The sequence below is a fragment of the Sturnus vulgaris genome, chromosome Z (genome assembly GCF_052056855.1).
Source record: "Sturnus vulgaris isolate bStuVul1 chromosome Z, bStuVul1.hap1, whole genome shotgun sequence".
Classification (NCBI taxonomy): Eukaryota; Metazoa; Chordata; class Aves; order Passeriformes; family Sturnidae; genus Sturnus; species Sturnus vulgaris.
Genome location: NC_142283.1, coordinates 17,796,359 through 17,815,924, shown reverse-complemented (window position 1 = coordinate 17,815,924; position 19,566 = coordinate 17,796,359). Strand labels below are relative to the sequence as shown.

General features: G+C 43.6%; 1 protein-coding gene and 1 long non-coding RNA gene across 3 annotated transcripts in view; one reads left to right on the top strand and one right to left on the bottom strand.

Moving 5' to 3' along the window:
• Positions 1-6,645, bottom strand: part of LPAR1 (lysophosphatidic acid receptor 1) — a 74,395-nt gene extending 67,750 nt beyond the window's left edge. Inside the window, exon 1 of one of the 2 annotated variants that reach the window (XM_014884097.2) lies at positions 6,561-6,645. The gene's annotated coding sequence lies outside the window, so the exon portion shown is untranslated. Of the gene's footprint in view, positions 1-1,794; positions 2,361-6,560 lie in introns of those variants that run through there. The other variant, XM_088157119.1, reaches the window with a different exon arrangement.
• A 399-nt stretch (positions 6,646-7,044) lies between these two features.
• LOC148219715 (uncharacterized) lies at positions 7,045-16,734 on the top strand. The gene is made up of 2 exons (XR_015799403.1): positions 7,045-15,853; positions 16,561-16,734. It is a non-coding gene; the product is annotated as an uncharacterized LOC148219715 (long non-coding RNA).
• The last annotated feature ends 2,832 nt before the right edge of the window (positions 16,735-19,566 follow it).

Sequence of the window (19,566 nt, the reverse complement as noted above, 5' to 3'; positions counted from 1 at the left end):
AGCTCTAGGACCCTAGAAGTGACACCACTGTTGCAGCAACAGATTGTAAAAAACACACTAACCACAAGAAAAACAAATCCCACCAAAAGAGTCTGTGAACACCTAATGCAGGCATACAAGCCAAACAAATATGACTACAATAATGACAACCACAGTCCCTCCCAGTGCAGGGCAATGCCTAGGGGCAAGGCGACCTTCTCCTGACACTGCCACCGGCTTGAGGTGCCTGCCTGCAGTCCCCCACCGAGGTCTCCTGCCCCCAGCCATCCAACTGGCAGCAGCTGGTGCCACTCTGACAATTTGCTTCTCCTTGGCCCAAAGCACAGGAGGGCAGGGGTGCTCACCATCCACTGGGCTCCTGTGCTGAGAGCTGAAGGGAGGGTGGGGGACTGCTGCACTGCTGCCCTCCACCCCTCCTTCAGCCCTTCCACCTCGCTTGACGCCAGCAAGGCTGATTCAGAATTGAGCAGCAAACAAACTTGGGCTTTCTTCTGCACAAACACCCTGGCTGTGGACACCCACATCCTGGCTCGGGGAGGCATGCTGCCTGTCACACACTGCAGCTACGCAATGCCACCCCAGCAGCTCAAGGCCTCAGCATATTGTCCAGCACATCTGACAACCACAACAGGTCAAAAACAGAGTGCACTATCAAAGACTAAACATTTAGTGAAATCCAGCAGCTACAGACCCTTTATCAAAACCCCTCCGGAGCAGACAAAACAACACTTGCCACAACTTGAAAGCTATGTAGCTATGAAAACTTGAGAGTTTATCAGTCTTTCTCCTTTCCTACAAACACCAACCTGAAGTATAACCACCCTAAAAACAGGTGTGACTTGTACAGCATCTCTCTTGACTGCTTGGATTCCAGTAAGTCTTTGCTAGAGTTCACATTCAGCTTACTGCTATTACATAATCACCCACTTACTCAAAGAAGATACCAGTTTCCTGATGCTGGAAACATTCAATACTCATCCAACATTTATAGCTATACCTAACTTCTTCTTAATAAAAATATGGATAACTATAGCTATATTTTTCCACCCAGGGTGAAAGCAATCATCCTCAATTGGCAAAAGAACTTCTAAGAAAACCTTCTGCTCCCATAAATAATGTACCACGACTATTTCATATCTGCCACACACACCCTAAAAAGACGGGGAGGAGGGAGGGAAAGGGGCTTGCAATGAAAAACAGTATGCATTTCCTTTGCCAGATTTTTACCACTCTTACAATCTCCAGCATTCTGTAGAGAAAGATCTTGCCTTTGATGTCAATCCAATGCTTTCAGGCTTGCTCCTGCAAGCACTGCAACATGCAATACATTTTCTAGCAGGCAAAGAAATGGATGTACTGCAGAAAGTGCCTGCAAAATCCATCCTACTCCGAAGGTCACTGTGGCACATAAATTCCTACAGAAAAGCCAGACTGGTCTGAAATATGGCAACATGAGGCCTACACCAAACTGAGGATTATCATATACGACTATGGAACTCACAGACATTTTTTTCAGCAGTTTCAAAAATCCACTTCAGGACGTGTTTGCCTCTTAGTCACAGTAAGAAGCAAAACCAAAAAGATAATATCAGGCTCTTATATTTATCTCTTCTGTATTTTTGAAAAGAAAATGAGAGGACCACCAAATTTTATTTTGAGTATATCACATGGAAGACAAAAGAGAAAAAAATAGTAATGTCAATGCCTCTCAAGTTAAAGAAATCTAAAGTAAAGAGAATTCATTTGGCACAAAAGTCTACATATGGTTTTCAGCAATACAGTGTCTGTACTCACAAAATATGTTTCCTTTTAAAAGCGATCCAGCCTCCTCACTTTTGCAACTGAAGGCATTTCTTGTGCCACTGATCCACACCATCTACCACCATTTCAGCGGCAGACCACGTTGCAATGTAGGAGTGGGAAACAGCAAGGCACAAAACACTTTGCTCCTCCTTCCCCAGCAGGACCAGCAGCCTGGCTATTATCCATTACAAAGTCCACCATCACAAATCTTCAAGGCACTTGGAAAGCAAAACACTTTGCACACACCCCAGGACAGAGCCCTGTCCAGGCTATTTATCCTGGGAGTGGCTTTGAGGAGGAGGGATGTGGTTCCCCCTCTCCAGCTGTGCTGCTGGCAGGGGCAGGCATGCCTTACCCAGACTCCTTGAACCACAGCAGCCCCTCAAGTCTGTGTCTGTTTCTGCCTGCCAGAACCAAAGGGAGCAGATTCACTTTCTTTTTAAGAAGAAATACTTCTTTACTTCTGGGGTAAATGCACCAGTGCTCTCCTCCTTACACGCACTAACCTAACTGCCTGCAGTATCTGGGTGAAGAAGGAGCCAGATCCAGTAGGAAATAGATACAGGACTGAAAAAAACATGGTCTAAAAACTATTCCAGGCTGTGCCTATCAGGAAGTCCTGGACACTTTGCACTAATCCAAGCAAGGCTATTGTTCCTCTGTAGAGAAATACAGAACGACTTCTTTGTCAAGACCTTGTAAGAGAAATGCCATGTCATGGAGTTGTCATGTGAGATGGGGACACATGTATACTATCTAAACCAGCACCAGCAGATAGGCTCTTTTCATTTTTGGTGCTCAATGTTGCACAAATAGAAACAGTACTTTCAACAGTTAGAGACACCAGTCATTAAAAAATGAAAATTTATCCTAGAGTGCAACCTTCAGCCAAACAATTAACAAGATTTTGCAAGCCAGGTGTGCTGTTATGGGAGTAAGGAAACAGTGTCAGGCAGTCAAGAAACACCAATGGAGGAGAGAAGGAGAGGTCTGAGTACACAAAGACAGGCACTTCTCAGAATTCTCCTCTACTTTCAACAAAAACCAAACTAAGGCACCAGACATTCAGATGTTCACTGTCATATATACTAGTGCATCAGTGAAAGTGCATGAATGCACAGGAAATGTTTCTACAAGTTTTAAAGAAAATAAGCTTGAAATATAAATGAAGAAAGCCAAAATTCAAGTTCCCGGACATGTAAGTAGATCAGCAGCTCTCATTTCCTTGACAGAACTTTCTTCTGCCCTGGGAATAATTTTATATTTCTGTCAAAGCAACACGTCAGCCTTACACCTGATCCAAAGTCATTCAGTGACAATACAGATTTTTCCATTGATGTCTACGGGCAATGGATGAAACCTTAAGCTTCTGCTTTAGCTATGAAGAAAAATACTTGGGGGGAAAACATGAAGTAAGTTCAGCCCTAATGCAGCACTGCTGAGGAGTGCCACATCTCTACAGTATCACCTTGCGACACCTGGAACAGAAAAGTCAAAAACACATCAGATACTTCATAACCACTGCCAGTTGAAGCCATTACTGCCTCCCTCACGATCAAGGATTTCTGGAGAGTGGCGTTTTCCCTCCAAATTATCAAAACTTTTAAGGAAAAAAATGAGGACCATACCTAAATTGAAAGCAGTTTTTAAGAAAAGATGGGAAGATGGAAAAAGAAAAGACATACTTTATTTTCCCAAAAGTTGGTTTTCTTTTAATCCCACTAAACTGATAGAAAAAAATAATACAGCCCATTGTCAAAGATGAAGCAGTGAAATGCACAACATATAAAAAAACTAATCCACTAACTAAAGATGCTGGAGGGATCAAATATTGATTGCTCTGTCCTTCTCTCAGTAAAACAATTGCATGCATCTTTTCCCTGGCATTATGTGTAGCAGCCACTCTTCAAATATCTCATTTAGATGGACTTAAGCTGATTTTAAGCGTCCCTTAAATTGCACGCACTCTTCTTTCGGAAAGGGAGGAAATTGCATTTATGTAGCAAATTCTAATTTTGTGAGGGGAAACAAGAGTGAAAAGGACAACTGCCAAACAGTACCTCTTCCCACTCCCAAATTCTTCCCCATATCCTTCAGCATCACCAAGACCATAAGTGACAGCCTGTGAAGAGTTCCCCACTCAGCCCTGATGGCAAAAGAGCTGCACTCAATTTTCCTCTACATCCATATGAAAAAAAAATCCAGATACAACAGCAACAGTTCTCAGTAAGTGCTGGCAGGTCACCACCTAGAGGTGCTCAAAGCCAGCTCTTCTGACATCTGGAGAAGGCAGCTCACCTCTGAGAGTGCTCAAACTGCTGGGTACTCAAAGAGAAGATGGTGGTGGTCTCCTAAAGGAATAAACTGGTCAGAAGAATTACTTGCTTTTTAATTTAATCCTCTGAATATGAGAAAAAGCAAGATCAATATGGAGAGGCCACTGAGAAACAGATAACTATCCACTAAAGTGCTATTAAAAGCTCATCACAGTGATATCAAAGTGAATCCCATGTAAGTATAAAGCAGAACAAAACAATTTCTTCAACAACTTTTCCTGGATTCCCCAAATAGTTAAACCGTGTGACACTATAAGACCAAGTAAAACAGATTTTTATTTTTCCCCATTCTTAAGCAGAGAATGAATTATATTTTAGTTACAATCTTCCAGAGCTACTGATGAAAACCACATGACCATAAAGTATTTTTGCTCACAGTGATAAGATTGTCCGTTATTCACACGTGGAGTTCACATATTAAGGCTGGGTATGCAGTGTAGCACTACTTTAATTTTGCATTTTCCATGTGTTTTGTCTCAAAAGCTGTTTAACCTTTCGACCCTCAATATTTGTTTTGAAGAGTGGAGGAAGAGAAAGCAGACACCAGCCAATGTTTTCCTCTCTTCAACCAGGACTGCTACTGCTAAGTTCTCAGAACAAGGTTTATAGCAGCCAAGAGTCCAACTACTGCAATCTGTAATAGGGAGTGATAAAGACAATACCACACTGATCATGCAGCAGTGCTTCTCAGTATTCCTAAATAACATTTCCTTGGTAATTTGCCCTACAAGAAGGAAAACAACCACTGTTCACGTACAACTGCACAGGAAGAGACCGTGTCAATCTATTCTGGAGCAAAACAGCATTTAATTTTGTGTGGTTAATATTTAATAAAAACAGCAGTAAAACACAGGCCTAGCCTATCAAGTTGCTTTGTAAGTCTGAGCACATATCAGTTAAGGAAAGACATGCGGCACGCCTATAGCCAGTAATAGCAAGCTGCAGGGCAGAGCTTCACTTACGCCTGTGCACACAGCCTGTTGCTTCAGTCCACTGCTGAAATTGCCAGCAATATTATTTTAGTACTTTAGTATAGCCCATCCTCGCACAAGAGTAACAGGCTGCACGGCACACAGCCCTGGCCGCCAAATTGAAACATGACTCCCAGACCTGAGAGTGATTCATTTTAGACCAAATGGTACAACACACCAAACCTGACCTAGCATGCAAAAACTTTCTTTGAAAAGATAAGAGTTGCAGCAGTTCTTAGCAGTAAAAAGACGGCAGCTGCCCCAATTCCCCCAATTTTGAGAACACAAGTTGCCTACAGGGTCTTCCCCCAAGTTATTTTGCCTTGAAACTTCAAAAAAAAACCTCCAACCAAAAAAAAATCACCAAGCAACAAAAATAAAATAAAATAAACACACAGAAAATCAACCCAAATCTGGAGCAAATAAGGATAGAAAAAGAAAAAAAGAAAGGGGGGATTTAGGCAGCTTCTAACATTCACAGACAACTGAAATCATGAAGGTGTGGGCTTGTTTCACGGAGATATTCCCAAGAAAATTAAATTTAGACATTCCAACATTTTTGCGATAATGAAAACTTTTCACATATTTCCGTCGGAAGCAGTTTTTGGGACGGTTCCTACTGTGGAGCTATTAAAAAAGAATATACAAAAAGAAGCGAGAAGGAAGAAACTTGGTCCCTCTGGTTCCACCTCTCTCTTCTCACTTCAGTTCGCTAACGGCTTTTGTCCTCTAGCTTCCCTCCTTCTTCCCCCCGCTCCCGGTCTTTCTCTAATAAATCACACCCTTATGCTTGTCATTCATCTTCTCCCTGTCCTCTACCTTTGTAAACACCATGGATACACCGATACTGCTCCCATCGGACTTGAGCAGGCTCTTCGTCCGAAGGACTGAGGAAGTCAGGAGAGAGAGGTGGCAACTATTTTTTTTATCTAGGAGTTTTCCCACTGCCTTAATTTGGTATAAATATATCCAAAGAGATTTCGGGTGGGGGGGGGGGGGGTAGGGTGGGGGGCGGGAAAGATAGAGGTGAAGAAAGGAAAAAAAAAAAAAGAAAAAAAGAGAAAAAAATAAAAATAGGAGGGCAGACCCTAAGTAAGTCCTGTTAGTGTTCCTTAATCAAGTGCGTGCCCATCAGTTATTCCAGGCCAGCCCCGGAGACGTTAGTCCAGCAGGAATAGCAGCCTGACCCGACGCCTCGAACGCACTCGAGCCCATTCCGAAGGAGCCCTGCGCCGGAGAGGGCCCCGGCAAGGCGCGCCGCCCTCACACCGCTGCGCGCCGCGGCATTGAGCCCAGGTTCGGAAACACGGCAGAAAAAGCCAAAGAGAGAGGAGCCGAAGGGCGCCGCGGGCACGGAGCCCTCGGGCATTGGGAAGCGGGCACCTTCTCGCGGGTGAGAACGGAGGCACCCGCGGCCCGCTCCGCCCCGGGCCCGCCGCGCTGCGCTTACCTGCGGGGGCTGCGCGGGCGCGGCTGGAGGGAGCGCGGCGCCGCCGCCGCCGGCGCGCACAGAGGGACGGAGGGAGGGAGGAGGGAGGGGAGAGAAGGAGGGAGGGAGGGAGGAATGAGGGGTGGGACGGGGAGGGACAGAGCCGAGCGGAGTGGAGCGGGACGGGACGGGACGGCACGGGATGGGGAGGAGAGGGAGGGTAGGAACGGGACGGGACGAGCCGGGCTGGGCCGGGCCGGGCTCCCTCCGCCCCCGCTCCGCCTGCGCGCCTCGGCCGGGCGGGACCCAGGTGCGCCCGCCCCGCCGACCCCACGCGTGCCCGGCTTGCGGCCGCTCACTCCGCACGGCACACGGTGCCCGGGAGCGGAGGCTGCCTGGGGAAAGGGCGGCGGGGCTCGGGCTGCGTGGCGGTGGTATGCAGGTGTTTCTGGAGCAGCCACGGTTCTCGTCCTGCGAAACTTCCGAATCTCTTGTCGACGTCGACAAGAGCCGTTTGAGAGCCCCGTCACAGGAATAGAATAGTCAGTTTGCAGGTCCACGGAGCGCTCATCCTTGGAAAGGGGCGGGGTTGCACAACGGATAATTTTCCAGATTACAAGAATTATTTTATTATACAAAACCAGGTTCAAACTACTTCTTCTTCCCCACTCCCTAGCCCCCATAAGTTTTTACTGTTAAATAGTCTGTTTTCGTTGGATTGCTGGAGCATCTAGAGGCCACTTTTGCATGTACATGCATCAAAGTGAAAAGATGTATGTTGTACAACACTTAGAGTTCAGTGGCTGAAATGACTAAGCATTTCTAACCCCTGTAGAGAGATTTCTAGGGAGGTTACCTGCAGTTATACAAGCCATCAGTGCCTCCAGCAGCACAAAAGTCTATTATAAAGCACCAAGCCCACTTAAAACACTCGAATTTCTCAAGGAACCAGAAAGCAGAAGAGACAATTCTCAAGTCTGATCTTTGCTTGTGTGCCATCACTACGGTGATGACATTATCTGCTATAGCTACTGGCAATATCTGCTGCACCCCAGGTATGGTTATTAACAAAGTTTATGGCATCAGGGAGAGCAGGTCTCTTGTAGTCATGGCTGGTGAGATGTTTTCTCTTTAGGAAGAAGTTGTCACCATATAGACCTTGTTTTTGTACTCAGCATTGCAATTTTGCTCTGAGACTGGGCTTCAACATGCTGAAAAGTTTTGTTAAGTACTCAGCAAGCTATTAATTTTGGAAAGTGCTGGATTTCATCTTCTACCTCTTCAAAGCAAGCTTTGCAAGAGGTGACCAAAAAACATACTCTGTTATAAGCTCTAATAGATGGTTTAGCATCTATACACCAATTATGGTGGCAGGTCTTGGTAGTTTTCTCACCTGTGCACAGGCCACATCTGGGCTGGACAACTGCAGTTTTGAAACACTGTGCTTAAGCTGCAGGTGTCCTCCCCTTGAGGTAGAAAAGGGATGATATCCAAGAGTCACTGATTAGAGAGCAGGTGGTCTTCAGAATGCAAAATTGATTCTTCCAGTCCGGTGGCAGTATATCTGCTATAACTTCATTATAAACCAGATTTTACTCATCTTTTTGGGATATAAACTGCCTGTACATGTCTACAAAATCTGTCCTGTCCTCAGCCCGTTGCCCAGATACTATAAGAACCAAGATTAACTTGAAAGCAATCAAAGCTTCAAGCAAAGGATGATCTGACAAGATTTACATCTCTGTGGGTGAGACCTACAACCTCTGGCATGCCAGAGTCTTCTTTAGTAGGACAGTGCTTGCTGCTAAGAGCTACTACATCTGCAAATTGTAAATCACCACTGCTTAGCATCCCTATGGGTACTCAAAAATTGCTAGTTGGGATGCACCTCTAGCTAATGACTCCTGAAGGAAAATAGCAGAAAATACAGTTCTGAGTTCACGGGAAAAGTCTGATCTGTGCATGAGATGGAATTATATTAAGGTAAAGCGATTGCAAACATTTTAAATAAAACAACTTTGAGTCCATTTTCAGTGAACTGATATAGTTAAAGCAACAAAGTTTTTTCAGTTCTTTTGTTTTCTCTTAGTGACTTCAGGCATGCTCGCTCAGCCCTGAAACATTGACTTGTCATTTAGTCAAGGATAATGTCATTAATTCTCAATCAACCACTCTTGGTCAAAATAGAAAATATGGGTAATATTCAGTAAATCTTAAAAACAGGCAAATATTGAAGGTCCAGGGAAGATCACATGGTCTAATGTTTAATGAATGTAACTGCTATGAGACTTGGCTGTGGTGCTCTGTGGTCTGAGACGTGTTTATGTAATCACACACAGATGTACTGAATTGCATTAGATAGGGAAGTAGTTTTCACATCCTTCAGTCTGGAAAAACTTCTGTTTCCAGAACAAACCATGTAAGTTCCATGTGCTCAATTTAGTGAATTGATTCAAATCATAAGTATGCTTAACATGTGCAGACATTGATATATTTAATTCTCAGCATTCATACAGTTTCAACTGAGTGGCTGTAAGATTAGTCATACAAACCCAGAAAAGTTAAACATGTAATTCCTCTTCATTCTGGGCCTGGAAAGTACCTCTGGTGTTTTTAATTAAAGAAAAAAAAAATCTGGGAATTTACACTTAAAATGTCTCTTCACTCTGTCGCTTCTCTATGCAGCATATTCTGGTGTAGGTAGCAATGGACAATTTCATTTTGGATTGGAAATGTGCAGAAATTAGTGCAATAGATGCTTTGAACGAAACATTTAATGGGATCACTACTAATTCCTGTGGAAAAAAATGGCATGCTTCAGCATTATCTGAGATAGGAATAATTGGAACAGTATTTTCACTTTTTATTGATCACTTTTTATTGATTTCACTTTTTATTTCTTAGAATCCTACTATTTGTAGTAGACTGCTAAAGCATGTGTACATTACAAAGAACAGTCCCAACAATTCACAAAGAATAAAGCACTCTCTGGAGTTTGACTTTTTGCTCATTTGTTACGTACATACTGTCTGAAGCCCAGTGCTCACATGCTGGGGACCCCTGTTCAGAACAGGATGCAGAGGAATCTGAGCAAATAACATTGCCTACAGTTAGAAAACATGCTGTTTTCCAGAGAAACTTCAGACACATCAGAAATCTCATGAAAAGAAAGCATCCCTATCCATAAAACTATGTCATCTTTATTCTGTGGCAGTGCTTCTGCCTTGGTTCAGTCTCCTAGGGGCTTCTGCTATGATGCAGCAGCAGTGCATGACTTTCTGTGAGCCACAAACTCCTCTAAAACCTCTAAGTTCTCAAGGCAAAAGAGCAGCTTTTTCCATGGAAACTCTCCCTGGTTCAGCCTCCTGTTATCTGGACTCGAGGATATCCCAATCCTACTGAAGAGTAGCAGATTGCTGAAGAGTGAATGTGACCATAGTGCTCCTGGAAGCCACGCTTTGGCTCTTCATGGCTTTCTTCCCATGCGCAGCCCCTAGCAGCAGGACTGCAAGGCCAGGATTGAAGGAAAAATGGGTGCCCATAGGTGCCTGAGCATGTTGAGGATTAGGAATATATCCGCAAAAGCAGAGGAGCTTCTATGGCAAAATCTAGGTCAGATTAGGCTGTTTAGACAATACCTGCACCACAAATAAGAGCACTGTCTGTCCAAGTGGCCAGGGCTCAGGGCTCTTTGTGAAAGAACGTGTGGGCTTGTCCCATGTTGCCCTGAGATGACTGGACTCGGGTTTGCAAAATGCTTCAGCTAGTTACTGCCAGAGATAGAAAGGAGTTCAGTGCCTTAGTGACTAACGCAGTAACAGCTCATACAGAACCATAAACCTCTGTATTACTGTTCAGAGTCTTACAAATCATGTGCCATGAGATGCATCAAAGAGAGCTGATGGCTGTGTGAAGTATATAGGGTTTGTCTGGGACAGGCATGGGGGCAGAAGGTTGCCAGGAGGCTCCTGGATGAGAGCTGATGGTTGTGGCTTCACTGTGGTGAGGGAGGCGAGACAGTGAGGAGGAGCTATGGTTTTGGGGTGAGCACAGGCTCAGGGATGTCTGAAAGGTTGTATGGAGGGAAGGCAAGGAGGGGAGGCTGGGCAGGCATCTCCCATGGGATGGCTGCAGCACTGAACACTCCCACGTGTCCTTCAGCTCTATGAACACCTGTGTTGGAGCCTGAGGCTGGGTCACCACCGCTGTGTTTATGCTGCCTGAGCACTGCTACTCATTCAGCCTTTTGTTTTCCAGGTTATTGAAAAGACAAGTTTGTGGGGTGTTAAAGGATGACTGGATAATGAATGGTGTTCTAATTTGCCTTTTCATCAAGCACAGGGCTCTGGCCTGCCATGAAATGACTGAAATCCCCTTCTCATGAGGATACAGGGAAACATGGAAAGCTTTACCTCCAGCAAGTGCAGCAGCAGCCATTGGGTCCATTGCTCCAGAGCTTCCCCCTTTGGCCCTTTGTCAAGGTCCAATGGATATAAAATCCTTTTCTAACAGTGATCCTTAGCCAATAGACAGCATCTAAAATCCATAATTTATCCTGTCTGTGCCCTTTCATTTGGAACTGGATATTTGTACACCAAAAAATTGAGTGCCGTACTGCTTCACAGGATTAAAAAAATGAATTGCTCAGAAAAAGTTACATGGATGCCTCTGTACTGTATAAAACTTTGCACATCATTTGGTCTGTTTAAATGCCAGGTCTTACATGGAGTTCCTAGAGGGAGTCCAGCAGAGGACAATGAAGGGGCTGGAACATCTCTCTTACAAGGAAATGATGAGAGAGCCGGGCCTGTTCAGCCTCAAGAACTGACAACTGAAGGGGGCCTCTTCAACATCTCTAAATATCTGAAGGGACAGTGCCAAGAGGAGGGAGACAGCTCTTCTTGGTGGTGCTAGTGGTGCCAAGCAATAGCACAAGAGGCAGTGTACAGAAACTGAAACTCGGGAATTTCCACCTGAGCATGAGAAAGAATTTCTTTACTCTGCAGGTGACTGAGAACTTGAACAAGCTGCTTGAAGAGGTTGTGGACCTCTCTCACTGGAGATATTCAAGAAGTGTCTGGATGCAATCCTTTGCTATGTGCTTTGGGATGACCCAGCTTGAGCAAAGAGGTTGGACCCCATGACCCACTGTGGTCCTTTCCAATCTAACTCATTCTGTGATTCTGTGGGCTTTGAAAAGCTGCTGGAGCTATCATCTGAAAAAAGTAAATAATGCCAAGTGAAAAACTCAGTGCTACATAAGAATTTTTCTTTCAAGAGGCAGTATTTCCTACTAGTGTCTTAATGTTTTTGTTTTTACTGAAATAATAATTGTCCCCTTCTCCCTTTTCTAGAGTTTCAGCAGCAGAAGTCACTAAAAGTTTTCCAAGAGGTGCCATATCCACAATGGGACGGGTAACACACACACAAACCCTAAGGGGAAATATTGTGAGACTGAAGTTTTAACTGACCAAAACTGAAAAAACACCCCCAAACTCCAGCCTTTCTAAAACATAGAATAGGGCCTGTAATACTAGCTGAACAGTAAAGAATTTGGATATATTTAGTTAATGAAAGCTCTTGCTGGAAGGTAAGATTGGGTCATTTATGTCTGCACAATAGCAGCCCCAGTGTTGAACATATGAATACCAGATGGCTGGAACTGTTCCATTAATGAACTGATGCATTCATTGTTCTGAATTTGGTTTTGTAGCTTTTTGCTTATAATGATTTGATTGCACCATTAAAAACCTTCAATAACCTCAGAATTCCTCAGAATGCAAAAGAGGAGATGCCTCTGTCCCCAGTTTCCACTGACCTGCAGGTGTGCAACCCCTCTGTCAGTCAAGCTGATGAACATTTCATGCTGTTTTCTTAGTTCTTCCATTTAAATAATGTATACAGGATCTATGCACAAAATATTCTTCCAAGGCACAGGAAAATGCATTCCAGGTGACACTCCATTATAGTCAACAGGGTTATCCCGTGATGGATATGTAGGACAAAAGAAAATCAAAGCTGTAGGAACGTAGGGAGAAATTCTTTCCAGATATGTGCAAATACAGGAACAATGTCAGGCACTAGGAGATACACTTTTCCTCCAGAGGAGATGCCTCCTTTATTAAACATAGTTCCTATTGCAATAATCTTTCTGGTCTCCAAGCTTAGTTAATGAACAGTCTAGGAACCCCCTTCTTGTGTATGTTACCACAGGAAAATTAATTTTTTCTGGCTTACACAGCTCCTCTGTAAACTTTCCCTCTGCTCCAATACTCAGCTCCAACACTGGCTTTGTTTTCACTGTGGCTGTGCAGACACTTTCTGTTACAAAAAGGCCTGGTGTAGTTAGGTGACAAACACATTTCTGTCCTTTGTGGCTCCTTTGCTGATCCTCATGTCTGAACAGACCTTATGGGACAGGGAAAGAGAAAAAAAATCAAATATAGGCTATTAGAAGATAGCAGTGAGCAAAGGCTTTCTGTCAGAGCAGGGTTTCTGCTATATACCTGTCTTCGAGACGCTGGAAAGACTCCAATCTCTTGTGTCAGAAGTGACACCAGGTCTGTTATTCCTTTTTTTTATTTCCATTTCTGTCCATTTGAGGTTTCACTTATTACAAAAGCTAAAATTAGAGTAAAATATATTAAAAAACCCAAAAAACAATGAAGAACAAACAGGAGGAAAAATGCAAGTAGACAAGTGTGGATGCAGACTGCTCACAAGATCCTTGGAGGCAAGCTCTTCTCTTCCCTGGGGCTCCTCTGCCTCCTTTTTTCACCTAGCTCCTCCAAACCCCTGCTGGTGTTGGTAGAGATCAGGTATCTCTGAGACTGCTTTTTGTGGCTGGGCCACACTGAGAAAGAAGCAGAGGTGAGGTGGCAGGGGGAAATTTCCATGTCTACCCTCAGCACAAAGGCAGGAGACATGGATAACAGATAACAGAGCTGGAAGCCCATTTTTCAAGGCACTCCATTTTCCTAAGAAGAACAGCCCAGGTTTTTACTGGGATGCTCTGTGAGGTTTGCTTCTGAACTTCAGCATCGTGTCTCAGGGAAACTAAGGACAGGGAATGATCTCCAGCTGTAAGAATGGTATTCACACCCTCTCATTACTTGTTCCACAGACACTGTTAGGGTTATCTAACACCCATCCTGTAGGTGTTAGGCACACAAGGAAGCTAAAGGAAACCATTCTCTGTCTTTCTGTAGTAGGGGAAGAGGACGCTCTGGGACACTCCAGATGTGTAGGTTTGGATTCAGTTCCCCACCCAGAGAGAGTAAGCTAGGATGATCAAGTTATCTGAAGGCTTTTCTCAGCTCCACAGGAGCAAAGCCCATGTAATCCAGCTGCTGCACCCTTAGGAGTGCTCTGTGGGCTGGCTGCCACAGTACTGCTTTCCCAATCACCCTGATGCTGTGCACTTGGTGAAATGCCCCTGCTCTGCCTCACAAACACAGAGGAAAATCTTGGGGTCAGTCCAGCCTTGTTAGTTAATAATTGAAGGCCTGGTTGCCTGCTACTCCCTTCGCCATTTAGGGCTGAATCACTGCTTGTGTTTACAATCCCACAAGTAGTATTTGCAGCATTTGTTTGCAATTGTTCTTGTAGTTCCTTTGTGTTTCTTTCACAGGGCAGGCAGAGTAGGGGCTACAATGGAAAACAAGTAGAAAGCCATTTGTTTAATGCCAGCAAAGTGGGGGGACAGAGTCCCTGACCTCATCAACTAAAGCCATTTAAAACCTGGTGGAAGTCTAACTCCATATTTTTAAAAGATGAGTACATCTTTTTTGGTTGGCACATCTACTTTTTGATCAGCTGCCAGAAGTTGGCCAGCTTGGACTGTGATTTCCCAAGATTTCTAGATGTACAGCTCTCCTTTCTTTCAGTAGGAAAAAGGTGTTCAAAGCACATGGTAATTTCCATAGTAACTCTTCAGAGACATACTTGCCCTGATGGTGACCTCCTTAGCACTGGGAGAAACAAAAAATACCTCCAGCTCTGGCTTTTGAGCGGCACCATAAAACAAACTTGGGGCCCCATCAGATTTTGGTTTTAATTTTTCCTTTCAGGAGCCTCTCAAGAAGCACAGAACAGTCACCCAGGAGGAGCAGGGAGGGGGCTCAGGAGGGCATACAGCCTGTGCAGGATCCTTACTGGGGCAGTGAAATCAGGAATGAGAAAAGCAAAAGTAAAGGAGCAATCACCACGTCCCCTGTGTCATCACCCACATATCAGAAGGGGCTGAGTGCAGCAAAGGGAGTAAAAGGGGAGGAGGAGAGATGTCATGTGCAAAGCTGTGTTTGTCTATTTGTCTTATTTCTCAGTACAGAGTTGGTAACTGGCAGCTTGTTAATTGGCAATAAAGTATATTGGTTCAAATTTCCTGCCACAGAACAGGGGGTTTTAGACCATGACAGAAATAAGCTGTTAGGTAGTCAGAAGAATATAGGTTGCTGATACCTGTAGTTTTGTTGATGGTCATCAGGTTGTTCAGGACTATTTGAATTCAAGTTCTTGCTCTACCATGGCTTAAGATCTTCAAGCCAAGAACATGTTTTATCAGTCATCAATTTTGCACACAAAGGATGAGTAGCCAAGGCAACCTCTGTGGCAGCCATTACACTTGTGGTCAGACTTAATTACTTTCCCCTGAGCCTTCAAATACAGAAGTCCATAATATATTGAATGAAAAAGGCCAGCTTGATTGTGCATCAGTCTGAACAAGAAACATCCTGCCTTCCAGAAAGTAATAACTGTGTTAAATGGAAGGGAAAAAGGTGTGCTGCATTACAGGAATGAGGCAGTGACCTCTACAGAGGTTAACAGGCAAAGTACCAAATGGAGGGTTTTTGTTCATTAGGAGGAAACATGAGAGTATAATTAGAAACAGGCCATGTTGCATGGTTTTGACCACTACAACCATTCAACAGAGTAGAATAGACGAAGGTGTTCACTAGTTTTGGGACTGAACTAACAACCATAAATTTAACAGTGAGTGATTAAAATGGGCATTAATTTTTTTCCCCATATGAGTTAGGAGACAAACCTGTAATTGAGTATTTGAGCAGAATAATGGTAAATTTATGAAGATGATTTAAAAAATTATTTTATAATTAATGAAGAGGAACATGCACTGTTTGAATTATCATTAGGTGGATGCAACAATCAAATGCAATAGGAAATGTTTAATATACCTCCTGAGACTGATCTCTTCAAATTTTTCTGGAACCTGTCCACAGAAGATCCTGGGCCAAAATTCAGTCTCCAGATCATAAGCTGTGCCTGAAGTCTGAAAACAGACTTTTTTCTTTCAGGTAGGTGCATGAGCACTGTGAAGGTTAGTAGGAACTGCAGAAGCATTTGCCCTACAGGGAAGTGGAATTAAAATCCCACGTTATTAAATTGCTCAACCAGAAATTTGGTCTTTAGCAGTTACATAGATATATTGAAATTTGGAGTTTTCCGTTCTCAGCAAAAACTCTCAAAAAAAAGTTGCAAAATGTTGAGGTTGAACAAGAAGAAATAGGTCAGGGTGCAAGGTTGTTTGTCTCTATATACTGTGAGTCTTACTGCTGAATTGCACACACTTGTGGCCACTTTCTTAAGCTATGTAACATCGACGCTTCACAAATCTGCCCTGTATGGACTGTTGTCTGTTGAACTTGTTCTAGTTGGGAAGAACTGCTTAAGCCATAGATTTGTCCCAATCTCTTGGTCAAAGAAGTGATTCCTGACTCAGGTGGAGTAAGGCTTGAATCACTGGAAACAGCAGTATCATTGTGCCTCTTTCTATTTGGTTGGCATCTATTGGACAAGATTCATAGCCTGAAAAAGAAACAAGCAGAAATAAGAAGAATTAATCCTTCTTTTCAGATAAAATCCCGCAGGCACTATTTTGAGTCACTGATCCATCATCCCAGCAATGCATCTTACTTTCTAACAAATAGTGAAAAATATATGTCTGTTGCCCTGGTGTTTCAGCCTTCTGATGTTGACAGATTTCTTTTACACTTTCTCACAGTCTTTCTGGTAAACAGTGGATGTTTTGCATTCCTTCTTGGAGGAAGAGAGAATTGATGGACATATGATGAACCAACGGAGTCAAGAGGTCTCATCATCACTGTCCAATCTATGCTCATTGTTGGAATTCTATAAATAGACATGTAATGTAAATAAAGACATCTTTTCCTGCTCAGCTTGCTTGGAGTCAGGTGTGAATCTCTCTCTCTCCCTCTCTGTGTCATAACAGCGACATATGTCTTTGAAAATCGTAATGATAAAAAAAGAAGGATTCCCTTTATGTGACTGCAAAGAATCTATCCTTCTTCTTCAACGTGTATTTGAGGACTATGAGCACCTGGATGAGTCAAGTGAAATCCGTTTCTCTGGGCGCTTCCCAGACAAGATGAACACTGTTGCGTGTTAGTGAATCTTCTTGCAACTCACCTAAGGTGAAGTTATGTGATCCTGTAAGCATTGAATAAGTGAAGTTGTGTATTGTGTGAGAGATCAGAAAATCCTGATGCAAAATGATTAAAAAAAATATTTATGAGAGGATTGGCATTGTGTACATTCTCTAAATTTTAAATAACAATCTGCACAATGTGCTAAGTAAGCCTTTTAAGTACCATGATTCATTACGCCTTCCTGAACTTTGCTAGGATAGCTTTTTAATTTGTCGCATTAAAGAATATATTATTAGTCAAACTGTTCTGGACCCTATTCTTCTCTTTTTCCTTTTTGAACTGTGACCCATTCTTTGTGCCCAGTATGATTCAGCCAAGCTTTTACCTACTAGAGTAAGTGAAAGTTTACATTTTTTGGAGAGGTAGAGCCTATAATAAGAAGAAGACCATGAAGTCATTCTCACAGCTACATGCATACCTTGTGTGAACTCCAGAAATCAGTAACTACCACAAAGTACAAAGGTCATATAGACAATGATGGGTTAATGTTTGGGGTCAAAATCAAGTTCTCAGTGTCAACAAAGGGCCAATATAATTTAAGCCCCTTTTATATGAAGGTGTCCACACCCACTGTCTGCGTGCCTAGGTAGCTTGGCCTGTGATCCTGTTAGTACCTGAAAGAAGTGTGACAGAACAATATCCCCCATATTCAAAACAGGAATACCGCCTTGTATTTTAGCACATTCACAGGAAGCCTGGAGCAACGTGCTCCTTGTGACTCAGGACTGGTTGTTTCCAGATGCTCTTTTGGTCAGTCATTCAAGCGAGGACTGCGCACAGTGCTGCTTCTCAAATTGCAAACTTCCTCACACTGCTCATCCAGCAGAACAAATACCCATGCTCCCTGGGATGAAGCCTGAGAATAAAAGGCAGCAGGACTTCCCTACTCTGCTTCCTACTGAGTCAGAAACTTGGGCTTTGTTACGCCAAGAGTTTATTGGCTTTACATTGCTGGATGTATAAAATACTCTGAGTACAAGAACTAAATTATCTCTCATGGTAAGTATGCTGTCTGTGCAGAGCAGAAAAAGCTCCTTTCAGCATCCTTGGCATGATGAGAACATAACTTTTCTGTACTATATACCATTTTAGTTTCCACTCTGCCTCCAAGAGTCTACCAAGAACAGTGAATCTGCTTCTCTTCTACCCACATATGGATTTTATCTGGAGGAGGATTATCTTCAAGTGGATAGTAAATGGTTGCCTGTAAAAAAAGTACCTGACTTCTAAAAGGTCACCCTCCTTAGAAACTCTCATCAACATAGAGTAGTGGAGATTAGGCTGGAGGGATGAGAAGTGAGGGAGGAGGGTGGCATGTGCAGCTCTGGGACCCATCTGTGAGCTGGGCACCTGCCGCAGTCCAGAACAGCTCCCAGGATTTCTGGAGCATGCCTGGGTCAGAGGTTTCAGGAAGAGAGTCCCTCAGAATATGGAATGAAGGAGGGAGCCTTGAAAACTCTGAAATTAATAACTCCAGGCAAGAAATATATATATTCTCATTTCAAATGTTCCATTTAAATGCATCAATGCAAAACTTGGTCAAAGCAACAGTAGGGGTTTGTAAACACTTTGAGGCAGAAACCAGGCTTTGACAGTCTTCAGAAGAGTGAAACATCAGTTTTAATTGGAACACACAAGTGCTATAGTTTAAGGCAAATAACAAAAATGCAGTTGGTGCACAGCCACTCCATACATCTTTAGTTGTTGGCAGCATGTGACTCCTAGCTTGGAGTTATGACATAAAAGGAACGTTGGCATAGAGTATCCTTACCACCTACCACATCTTGCTATGCCCTCTTACTGACACAGACATTGTCCTGGCTTCAGTCTGCGCTTCACACTTCCAGCTCTGTGTAAACTGCCATAATGACAAATAGCTTGTCACTGCCATAATGACACAGACATGAGCTGGAGTTCCTTAATGACATCATAGCCACGAGACCGGCCTCACTCTGCCAGCTGGCAGTGGAAATGTCACGCCTGACTTTCAGCGATGCAGAACACAGGACGTGCGGTGCAGGGCCACAGAACAGGGAAAAAAGGTTCCTGTGTGACAAAAGGCGGCCAATCTCCAGCAGCAAAATAAATCCTGTGCTGGGATTTTAAAATTATCATGCCACAGCTTGGAGCCACTCTCTAAAAGCTCCACCCACCGCTGTTCAATAGCTGACTTGGTAGCTCAAGGGTGCCAGAAGTGTAAAAAGCCAAGAAACCACCAAATAAACACAGCTGTGACGTGTAAAGTTCCCCTTCTGCCCTGCAGCAGATCTGAAAGCAGGCGAACTCTGAACATTCCTCCTCTTCTGGTCCATGAAGCACTTGACATATGGATAGCTCATTACTGGGGACAACACCGAGGATGCAAACTTGGCTATCAAACACTCTTCTTACTCCACCACTGCCAGTGTGCAGCTGCCATTCAGAAAAACTGTGCTAAGGAGATCCCTTTGGTTGAATCACATGAAGTGAAAAGGCTGGGTATAGAGCAGAAATGTTGGAAGGCCGTGTGATGCTCTGAGATTTTAGAGCAAAAATTTATCAAAAAGCAAGAAACTGAACTC